The following is a 12,661-nucleotide window of genomic DNA, read 5'->3' as shown; positions in this document are numbered from 1 at the left end:
ATTGCTTACAGGTTGTGAAAGGAAGAAAAGAGAAATCAGTCTCTCTGGCTGTACAAGATCTTTTTGCACTGTTGCCACTGACAGGGAATCTTATTAATCAACAAGCTACAAACTCAAACAACAGTTGAAAAAAAAACACGTGCTTGAAATGTAAAGAACACAGAAGTCTCCCTTAACCACCAACATAAATCTGGGTAGTCTTCCAGAAGAAATCAGCCAGATGATCAGGGAAAAATGATTAGGCAGTTTCACCAGAAGAATTTATGTGTCTTCCCCAACTAATGGGGATGGAGTATTAGTAGCTGGGATTCACTCCTGGTTTAACAGTTCTCCTGCAGAAGTAAAGGGGAGTCTTCCTCATCACAATTCAAATTCTCTTTGGCATCAAAAGGGAACACCAGGGCAAAAACTGAGTGCTTCTGAAACTCCCATCAGCAGTATTTTCAAATCAGACCCAGTTTTATTGGTGAGTTGTATGCTATCATGTAATGTAATAGGTGCAAATATCTTTTTTGCGCAGACTGCAGGACAAGAAAATAAAAAGAGGAGATGATTTGCTTTTTGAGATGCTGAAGGATTTTTGCCATGCAAAGTGGAGCACTCTCTGCTCTATTTCATCCCTCTGCTATAGCAACATTACCTTTTTCCTATTTCCTCTTTACAACATTACCAAAGAAAAGTTTGCTTTTTGTCACCATAACATCATTACCCCAGAGAGAAACACACATAAATAACCCCTGTAAATTTGCTGCCAAGATCACTCTATGAATGAGCTGGAAGGGGATGCTGTTGGAAGCACACAACTGGGACCCATTCCCAGGGATGCTGCACCTTGTCTTCACACTCTGCCTGTCTTCCCTTGCTCACCTTGGGACACGACCTCCCACCTGGATGGTGGCTTTTGGCTTCCAGCAAAACAGGGCAGTGGTAAAGAAGCCATTTGGTTGGTTGTCTCCATCCATGGACTGAATCCATCCAGGCATCATCACCCACCAGAGACTGTTTATTTATTTCATGTCTTTTACTGGCTCCATGGCAAAAGCTGTAAATACTGCCTTTTATCCCTCTTAAAACTCAGAAGAAATGTGAATGTTGTCTTAGTACATTCAAGAATGAACTCCTTTGAGAGAAAAACAAAACATGTTTTGCATGCACTTGTTAAGAGTTTTCTCCAATATGTGTGAAGGGCTCTTTATTTCGCAGAAACATGAAGTGGCAAAGGCTCGTGGCCCATAGTCCTACTGATGTGGGGTGTTCATACCCTCTGTCTGGCCCAGAGTAGCAGGAGGGGTATTTGGTAACCTTCCCAAGAATGGAAATTTCTTTTTCTGCAGTATATTTAAGTCACTTTTAATGAGACGAGTGAAAATATAGTTAAAGGATTTGGGTTCAGCTATTGAAAGCCCAAGAGACCAGAGAAAATATAGTGGAGAATTATATCCACTGAGGGATGAGGGGGTTGGGCAGGAGACATTTGGGCTGACCAGGTATGAGGTTAGGAATGTAAAGGTCAGAACTCAGCTTGATGCTCATTTCAAGACAAGAGTTACTAAAAAAATATAAAAATATGACAGAAAATTAGTGGGAATTTAAGAAACTCAGCATTTGTCCATTTAAAAGGTCTCCACACTTGGGGATAGCCAGGGCATGGTTGGTATGAAAGGGCTACTTCTGTGCTCTTGCAGAGCTTTTACTTTTTCACTGAATTTCTGCAGCAATGCCTTTAGCAATGTACATGTTGGAATTATAAGAATATATATCTTCATTTACTCAAACTCAAACTGGTAACACTGGTTCAAAATATTGTATCCTTCTAGTCTTGTGTTACAAGAGTGACAAGAAATAATAAGGCATAGAAAAATGCATCATCATTCTACTATTTTGCTTTTTTTATCCCATTTTAATATTTTTCACAGCTTTTCTTGCTTGGATTTTCTGCACAGATTTCCTCTCATCCTTGTTTCTGAGAAGCTGTCTTTAGGCAGAATTGGCTTTGCTTCACAGCAACCCTCAGTGCATACCATAGAGAAAAGCTGGAATGGTGCTGCCCCGACTGGTGTGACAGCCCCACATATGGTGCACAAACCTCCACTGCCCTTTCCTCTTCCACACCTCCACTGCACAAGCTAGAACTGCTCCTCTTTGTTCAGAAATGCCCCTTCTCTCCAAGCAGTGATGTCCTGTCATTTAACATGAGGGGAATAGAAGCACTGATTTTTTTGTTGACTTAGCCCCAGTTGCTCACCTTTGGGAGTCGGATTGTGGCTGAAGGTCTCTGTAAGTAAGCACTGGGCTAAGGAAAACCTGTTTGCATATTGCAATTGTAAAGGCTTACATGAAAGTACGAGTGATTGTACATGCTTGCAATTACTAATTTGTCCTAGTAGGTAAACAGAAATGTCAGTGGTCAGAGAATAAACAGGTTTACACATCCTGTGTGTAAACCTGGGGCTGTACCCTTCTTCCATTGTTTGCTATTTACATTATGAAAATCTAATTGACAGTTAAGATGCCAGAGGTTAAAAATATTCTGCAAACTTAGCTGAAAAAACCCAACTGTCAAGAGTTCAGGTAGTTTCTATTTTTTTCAATGTGCTGTCAGTAATACATTCACACTTCAAGAGGCTCTCGTATAAATATTTACTTGCAAATGCCAGCGGAATAGAAAACTACATAGTGACTCTTGATGCTCTGAATGAGGATTCAAGCCTAAATTGACCAACTGTTTTATAGGGACTGCCTTGGTAAATCTGCTGCCTCATTTCCAGATAATCTCATTTACTTTTTATTGTCCAAATATTTGTGGAAAATTGTTTACTTCTGATTTTGAATAAGCCCCTATATTTTCAAGTATCATCTGCAATGTTGTATGGAGAACTGCGTCCCCAAATGTTGTAAAGCAGAATAACTACAGTGGACTTAAAGGAGAGAGCTTGGTATAAATGAGCTGAAGGTCTGGCCAGCCTAACCCACGTGAAGAATTAACTGCTTTATTTTTAAACTGTTAGTAGATTAAGGTAAACTGGTAATGATAAAAATGTGATTGGCAATTGACTTCTAAGCTTTACCAGATTTTTATCATAATAGCTGTTAGGAGGCAAATCAATGACCTTCACTGAGAACTTACAAATACACTCTGTAATATTTTCCTCCCTTTGTCATAGATGTTCTGAGGTTCAGGGTCTGAAAAATTAACTTTGTCTTCCTGGTGGACTCCTCTCTGAAACCTCAGCTGTCTCAAGATCAAAGAAGATCCCTTGTCTGTGTTGTCATTTTGAGTGACAGATAAGCAATGGGTAATGCAGTAGATCAACCCCCAATGAAAATAATAATATGTCTTCCTGGGTTAGATCGGTAAAATCAAAGTGATAGTCTAACACAACTTAATTTCATCCTTCAGAAAGAAGTCACTCTTGAGCTCACTATAACTTCAGAGATTTTTTTTTTTTGGTAACTGTTTCCTAAGTAACCATTTCACTGCCAAGGCAACATTTCATTTGTCTTTTATCACTATACCACATTTTCTTTTTTTCTTTGCGTCTTTTTCCCCCTTCTTTTGATAGCTGGGAATTATTTTAATGAAACAATTTGGAGGAAAACCTACATGTGGAGGCCATCAGGAAGCAGTGAATATTTGTGGCAGCAGGGCCGTGAATCACAAGTTTCTGTAAAATCTGCCAACAATATCAGTCAAATTCTCCCTGGACATCTGTGTGTGTCACAGGGTTCTTCCTGGGGTCATAAAATTATGTTTCTACATGCTGCAAGAGAAATTTGCTTTGCTAAAACTCATAACTCATGAAGGTGAGAAGCACAACTGAGCGTTTGGGTGGTAACTGGGAGGTGAGTTGACAAGGCATTTGCGGGGGGACCATATTGCTATTTACAGGGAGAAGAAGGATGCAACCTCCCTTTTGGCATTGTTGTCACTTCTTTTCTTGTCAGATTTGCAGTTCATTTTCTCTAGATGCTCATTTTCAGACATATTTAATACTGAATATACTGGACATATGAATATTTGAATATGCACTTGGAAGGTTTCTAGCATATGGGCACTTGCCATATAACATTTGCAATCTTGACATTTATATTAGCTGGAAATTGCAAAATGGCCATATGGGATCAGCTGATTTGCTCCGCTGTAGTGACCAGTACCAGCTGCTTCAAAGAAGGATGCACAAATCTTTGCAATAAGCTTTTACGGGATAGTTTGTCCCTAAGGTAATTTCCCTTTCATTTTTGCTTGTTAAAGACGGTTCATGTGATGGCACATAAAGGGTCACCAATTCTGCATTTCTTGCTATTTAATTTAAAAATATTTTCACGCTAATAATGTTTTACAGAAAGGTATTGTCCATGTAAATTTCAAACCCTTTTTTCCTTGTGTTTTTAATTTTATTAAATTTTTAACATTGGGATTACTTTAATAACAGGCTCCTAGTTTCCCTAGCACTTTCAGGCAAAAGGAGGAAGTCTGTCTTTTGCATGGCTGGAGATGGAAATTCTCTTTTCAGAACAGTCTGGTAATTAATTAGGTGAAACTCAACTCATCAGAAGAGGTGGCTACCTCACACCAGTTCCGCTGCCCAGTTCATTGTTTCATGAATGTTTTTGTAAACTCATAGGGCACAAGAAAGAAGCAGCCAGAGTCAGAAAGAAGAGGGATTTAATTTTAAAGACATCTTTTGTGTCATCTTGCAGCAAGAAGAGAGAAACACAGAGAAATATCTCTAGAATATCTATCAGAGAGTGAATGAGTGACTCATTCCTTTCCTGTTTTATTTAGGTTGAAGAGTAGATTTCCCTTGCTTTGATTTCTCCTGTAGTCACTCTCTCCCAGAAGAACCCAAAACATTAAGCTATCTGATGTCTATTTTGTAGTTGTGTTCCTGTGGTCTCAGACACCTGGCTTGGTCCTAAAGGTGCCAAGTCCAGTGCTAAGGCAGTTCTATTTTATTTTAAACACTTTATAGCCAGTAAAAAATTTTAAGGCTGTTTAGCATTACCAAGACAGTATGGGAAGGTCAGGCTCAGAGTACCTGTGAACTTTGGCAAGAAGCATTTGTTAACTTTGCCCCCTCAAACTAAAAGCAAAGGTTGAAGCAGAGGCACATCTGCTGTCTTGCATTGCTAGTTCTGATAAAATCCCTCTGTTCCTTTTACACTGCAACCTGTCCACGTGAACCCTGTCTTTCACCAGCTTTCAAGTGTTCAACTACCCACACCTGCAGCTGCTGGGAGGAGGAGTGGAGGAGCAGCAGACGTGGAGCTGTGACATTTCCTCAGTCTCTTGGGAAAGACTCTTCACATTTGCTCAATCAACCCATGTACATGCTGTGTCATGATGACATGTCATGTCAGCTGGATAATAAAGTGCCACAACCAAACCTGTGGCAGTGCAATAGGATACTTTTTGCCGTTCCTACCTGCCCTGTCTGATGTTGCAGGTAGCAGCGTGCACTGTTTGGGGTGCCACCCTGCACAGTGTATGAACTATTGCACATCTGAAAGTAAGGTGGAATGACAAAGCCAAGTGTACTAAGAAATTAATCATTTGGGTTTTTTTATTTATGGTATTTCATTCTGATACCTTTCCAAGGCATAAACTGCTTTGACATTTTCAGACTCTTACACCTAAAATACCAGGATATTCACTTCCATCTAATGAGGACAAGAGATTGTTTCATGTCACAGCATGGGATTTACTCAATTTTCCCAACTGAATTAATGACAGGATTTTTTGTTAAAAGTTCAGGATGCTTATTAACTTTTGGGAGAAAACACAAAAGCCCTATTATATACCTTTACTGTATTAAAAAAAAAACAAACCCACCAAATCTTTGATGTGTTCAGCATGCAACTTTTTGAAGTTTCAAATAGTACAGCAGGCGAAGCGTGGAGCACAGAGCCTTTGCTTTGGTTCCTGAGTCTATTAACCTGTGATCTCAAGCAATAACCAACTAATAAAAGCAAAATTAAGATACTGGAACAGATTTTCTTATAAAATTAGACCTTTTTTTTTTTTTTTTTTTGTTTCAGCAGTCTCAGAGTCTCAGTAGCTTCTGCATGCTAACAGAAATTAAACTACTTTCAAAGGGAATAGCAAGATGTGCAGTCAGAGAGAGAGAGAGAGTTTAAAACCCTTCACATTCATTAAAATGTATTTGAAGAAAGATAAATCTTCCTTCATGTCAGACAGCCATTTTTTCTGCTTTATTTTAAAAGCTGCTTTCCAGAGATCTGAGAGTAAACAAGCATGCAAAGGCCTCTTTTACTGCACAGTTTTTTACTTCCCTCCCCCTCCATAAAAGTGTGTTTATAGCTTCATACACAGGACTGGAAAGAAAAGGATGTGAGTAAGAAAGATTAAAGGTATAAAATCCACAGGCTACATTTAAAGGTAACTTTAGGAAGCTTTTTTCAATGAAGAATATGAAAATAAATTATTTCTCCCATTTGTTTAAACCAAACTATTGCAACTCCTTTTTTTTTTTTCTATTTTTGCATATATAATTTTATTACTTGGTATCAGCTTTTATCTGAACCTAATGAGGGTTTGGCAAAACCTAAATACAGTAATGACATGCCTGCATGAACTGAACATACAGCATCAAGTGGTAAGTTTTAGAAACAATTTCAATCTAACTAGGAGACTAGCCAGCTTTATGTAGATACAACATTGCAATTGATTCTAATTTTTATGTGTTAAGGGGGATGGCTAACTGCTCCTACTGTCAGCTTTATGATGTGGCTGTTTTCATAAACAGAGATTATTTAGAAAGAAAAGGAAAATCTTCAAGCATTGTAATGGTCACCTTTCACTGATCTACTTAAGGTAGGAACAATTTACATAAGCAGAGTCACAGAGTTTTCTTTTCAACTTTCTTGACCGTAAAATCACAAAGTACCATTTCTCTACTGTCTGCAGTGAAGGAAGGACTATATAATTTCTGTATTCATACCATATAGTATTAAGAATGCTACATTAGTTTAGTTGAAAGGAGACATAAACCCCATCTCATATATTTTGTAATTAGGGCAAGTGACTTTGCTCATTCTCTGTGTTCAGCCATGCCTTCTATTCAGGGAGGGAACAGAATATTGCTCTATACTCTCCTTGCTATGTGCACGATAGAAGTCATCACCTATTTTAATACTGCTGTCCGTCTCCAGATAGTGCTCTCACCTTCCCTTTCATTCACAATTGCCACTGTGCTCTGCAAGAGTCACAGCGCATATCTCATGCTGAGCCATCCTAATTTCACTCTTAATGCCATCTGACCTTCTAACCATGATTTTCATGCAAAGCAAATATGACCTAAGTGATAGGGAAATGCGCATTTTCCTGCCTCACTCACAGAAAAAAAAGTCTTTGGATGTAAATATCCACCCCTTTATGAAAGGCATCTTGCATTTGCTCTGAAAACAGGTAGTTTCCTAATGGTTTTATGATATATTTTAGGGCACCAAACATCACCATTAGCATATTACAATACAAAGCAGTTTTTGTGGGGAGGACATTCCCCACAAACATTCAGAAAGGCAAAGCATTATCTGAGGACATTACCTAATTTCAGTTCCTTTTCTCATAGATTTTCTGCATGACCTCAGGACATTCTCTTAGGATAAAATTTCCGAGAGGGATTTGTACATTAAGCCTTGATCTAGAAAAGAGCTTATGTGATTAAAATGGAACTTAGGGAGGTTTTAAGTACCTGTGACTGAGATTGCAATCCTGCCAATTCCTGCTCAACTACAGCTTAACCTCAGAGGCACCGGAGGAACATATCAGCCTGAATTTTTATTATTTCTTAAAATGCTTTAGAGGCACTAGGTAGTGCAAAAGACAAGAAGCCATTCCAAAGCACACAATAGTCCTTTAGCAACATATATGGAAAATAAATGGTAATGAAAGCCCAGTGACTTGACTATGGGAACTAGACACTGGTTTTCTTCTCATTCTGGTCTTGTAAGTGATAATGTTAGTGACTTCCATTTAACAAAGCTATGATATTGAGATATTCCCAGGCCTAATTTCCAATTATTTCAGTAGGATCTGACAGCACATACAATTATGAGGTTTGTTCTTTGAATGCATAACCTGCTTTTGAAGACAGGACTTGCATATTTTGGTGATGTTACTCGTGGTGTCTCTGGATCTGAGCTATTCATCAGTGAAAGGAGCTTGTAGGTACTTCCCTGCTAACCAGACTCTTATGCTAGGTAAGCGTATTAAAAAACATGTAGCTGCTAGGCACTAGTGGAAATCTATACCAGATTAGTTTTGGAAAAAAAAGGCTCCTCGAGAGTCCTTCAAAATCCGAGAAAGTAGTGCACTTGTTGTGCTAATGTGACAGTCATTTGTGCAAAGTTATGTGCTGGTCAGAAGGAATGATTTATACTGTAGTTTTTAGGAAATTGTATTTTGCAAAATGTCTCATTGCTGGTCTGCAGAACCTGAAGAAAGAATGGGAATCTAAATGTTGCAAGTATCCTCCTGATGTAAAGAGACATCGACCTCTGACACAAAGAAGTTCTTAAAACTGGAATATTTCCTACCACTCCTACATATTTAAAGTTGTTTAGTTGTTTAAAGTTGTTTTGTTTTCTAGGTAGTTGTTTTACTAGGTAAGAAACTATTTTCATTATTTTAGCATATTTTCCTGTTTACTTATCCAAATAAGTTTAAAATAACTCTTAACGAGGGACCTTTGGGAACCATTTTCCTTTGCAAATTGTTTCACAGTCTCATAGATATTTCTGCTTGGAACTTACTCCTGTTATTCAACTCACAAATGTAATTTGTTAAAATAATCATATTAACTTTTAATCCTTGCGACCATTCCCTTCCAAGGCTTTTCAAGGTAACAGGCAGAGCTTAATCCAGCTCTCTACCCTCCTCCCTTGGCCTCCTCTGCAGCCACTTATGTATTTCATTCTTCATTTGCTCCCCAGGTGACCGCTAATACCAGAAAACACTGTGAGAGGATCCTGGAGCTCAGCTTCAGGCCAGGCAGGCGAGGACACTGGTAAACTTCAGTGTCCATGTGAGTTGTTGGTGCTGCAGCCAAAAGAAGCAATTCATGACCACCTGCCTTATGCCTGGGGGATGCCTCCACCTGAGACTTCTTGCTACCCTCACCCTGACTTCTTTGCATACCGCACAACTGCTGCTCCATGAGCACTGAGGGCAAAAGAAGCATTGTCTTAACAAGGTGCAATATTTTGCAGAGCAAGTCATTCAGATCATGTCACTGCTGTGCTAAACCCTGATTTAGCTTAAATATTCTTGCCTACTTTTCACTCACTTAAGCAGCTCCTGCCTGCACACTCTCCTGTTTAGCAATAGCCACTCTCAGTTGGCTGTCCTGGCTCTATATCTGGGAGGCTTTTTGGCTTACTATGTATACTGAGTTGGATGTTTGGTTTGCAGGGTTTTCTGTATCTGAGCTTAGCTGTGTGGTTTGTTTAGTTCTTGGAGTCTGGGGTTGGCGATCTGAATTCCTAGGTTTTGTGTGTCTGAAGCAAACCAGTTTGGTTTTGCAAAAATATTCTACAGTATGACAGGCTCTTGAATAGCAATCAGCATTCAGCAGCTATGACAGGCAGCAGTATCCACAGGAACTGGGTAATCTATGGAGACTCAAGTAATTGACATGTTAATGGTTAAAAAAAAGTTAACTCGTTCTAGGAAAATGAATGGCATAGTACTTTTTTTCAAAAGGTTGTGATGTCAACATCAATAATTGGCCCTCAGAATATTAGCATAATGGAAATATTAGCAATGGCTGTGTTCCACAGGGAAGAAAACAATCTGTCACAAGGAAACATAATAGTAAACTGTTAGAGAATAATAAAAACAACATATACTTAAAGCCTAAAGGCTTATTTGTATGTTACGATTGCTACAAAACCTCTTACTATATAATTGCTAATGATTTAATCAAGTGTTTGAATTTCAAGCCCTCTCCATGACAGCAAATTAAGACCTTTTGAAACTGAAAGTTCTTTGGGGCAGACACCTATTTTTGAGAATGGGCACATGTACTGCATCACACTTACCCACCCAAATCTCTGGTCTGAGGGTATTTCACTAGTATGAACAGTCATTAGGACTAGACTTCCCAGGCACTCAGGAGGAAGAAAAAGGTCTCATCTACTAAGCGGTCACACGGTGTGTAACAGCTTTCTGTAACGTATATGGCAAGGTATGACATTTATAACAAATCATCTTTCACTCACTGGCCATAGCCTAACTTTTCTTTTTTGAAGTTACTTATCATAATATATGTGCATTTTTAAAGTACCTGAAATTATCTAGTTCTGAAATGACATGATTTTCTACATATTACCAGGAGGAAGATATCAATAAAATCAAGCTTTATGCTGTTTTCTATAAGCTAACACTGATTTAAAAAGGCCTCTGCTAGCTCCTGTTTCCAGCTTTCTGTAGAAGAGGAGATGCTGGTTTATTCAGGAGCTCTACTTCCTTTACTAGAAGAGTCCTCTGTTGCACATAAATTAGTCTGTATAAATACAAACCATGTTTGAGAAAGTTACTCCCAAAACACTGTTATGCTGCTGTCTGACAGCCATGCAGCCAGTGGGAGCAAAGATGTATAGCTGCCGTTTTTTGCAGAGGGAACAAAGGGACATGCTAAGCTACTATGTCTCTTCTTTGTTGATATTGGACACTTATTCTGGACAAAGTGATCCAGAGGAAGATAAATAAAAAAGACTTTGATTTTTCAAAATAGTGACTTTGAATTGGCCGGAAAAGAAAAATAAAGAAAGCCAGTACCATGTTACCACATGCCAGGAGACAGTGGTAAGTTTTTATTTTTATAGCACATTCTGGAAAACATCAGGGAAGGAAAAAAAATATCATAGAATCACATAATTATAACTGTCTATATTAGGAATTAAAATGTGTTTTCATATCACTTCTCTTATGTTGTACCTTAGGAGCTTTTGCACATTTTAGATAATGAACAACAATAACAATTAAAGTCATTAATAAAAAAAATTTAAAATATATTTGCATTTTGATTGGAGGAAAATATCAAAGTAAATCTGTCTCGGTTTCTGAGCCTGCACCTTTAAAAGTGATCTTTGATGTTTCTGTTGGCTGAAGTGGGCCCCTGGACGCATGGGAAGCTCTCCCCTTGTGCTTGATTGCAGGACTGGGACTTCATGTGGTAGGTCTTTGAATGTTCACCACTTTACACAGAAAAGGCTCTGATCTGATTACCACACAGTAACCAATGCAAGTCTAGAAAAAGGGAAAATGGAAGAACTGCATCATTTTCATCCTCCTGTCCAAAATAGTAAGCCCATTAAAAGGTCAGCTATAAAATACACTTTTCGTTACTTTGCAGTGAAAGTGGCTTCTGGGCTTTTGTAGAAACCTTCATTCTTTCTTTTGAATTTTATATAAAGCTCTGTCACTCCTGTATAGAGACATGATCCTGAACGACCTCTGCAGACCTCTGTGGACTACATGTGTGGATTCTTCTGGCCGCACTGGAAACCATTCTGCCATTCCCTTCAACGTTCTGTGTGTGAAAGGTTGGTTGAACTGGGCTGTGAAACCAGTCTGACATTTCATAGAGCCAAGCACCTTTGAAAACGGAGTGCACCTTGTAAATAGCAAAAAGCAGGAGCTGAGGCTTCTTGAGGCCAGAGGGGCAACGAGCCAAACTGGGGCTGCACAGATACATGGCTGCAGGCATCTGATGTGATGTGATGATAGCAGGGCCAAAGTGTGCCTAAAAAGGGCATATCACTACAGTTCCTCACTGCTGAGCACAACTAATAATTACCTATTGATAATTCCATGGAATTAAATCTCTTTTATACCACTGTAAAGCTTATTCTTACACAGCATAACATAGTAACAAGCAGAAAGATCCCTGCAAGTTCCAAACAAGCCAGCTCTGGCATCAGAAGAAATAAAATCATATTTTCCAATGCTGAGACTAGCAGTACAGCACCACTGTCTCATCAGCATGGATCAAACCCAACATGGATTGAATAAAAACTATGACCAAAGGGTCAGACGCTCCACAGAAGTTATTTTAGAGTCCTTTTCAAAGACAAAGAAAACAACAAGCAGATCTCTAATATGTTTTTGTGAAGGAAAAATTTATGATTTATAAATTAAATTTGTTATTTTGCACTCTGAGAAAAAAATAATACTTTTTAAAAATCCTACTCATTCATTATATCACATCTAACACAGCAAAGGTCCCATCTCTGCTGGAGTCCTTGCTACTAATATAAAATGAATAAATGGTAACAAAATAAACCAGTAATAGGGAACAGCTGAAAACCTAGACTCGAGTACTCAAATGCTAGAAAATCCATGAGCTTTAGCAAAAAGTGGAACCAAAGAGAACAGAAAGTTAAAGGTTCTCTTGAGGTAGTGCAAATGTTTATTATCAAACTCAAATCTAAAGAGGTAACTATCTGATGAACAAAGCATCCAAAAGAAGGCAAAAATGATGAAGCAATATAGAAAGGATGTATGTGCAACCTGAGCTCCATCTCAGGCAATATAGCATTCTTATTACTCAAAAGTAGTCATTCTTTCAATGCATAATAAAAATTACCCACAGAACACAATTCTCAGTCAAAAAAAAAAAAAAAAAAAAAAAAAAAA

Source organism: Empidonax traillii, unplaced genomic scaffold, assembly GCF_003031625.1.
Source record: "Empidonax traillii isolate 1590-97213 ecotype Southwest subspecies unplaced genomic scaffold, ASM303162v1 scaffold30:size3273891, whole genome shotgun sequence".
Taxonomy (NCBI): Eukaryota; Metazoa; Chordata; class Aves; order Passeriformes; family Tyrannidae; genus Empidonax; species Empidonax traillii.
Note: the sequence above shows the minus strand (reverse complement) of the source record.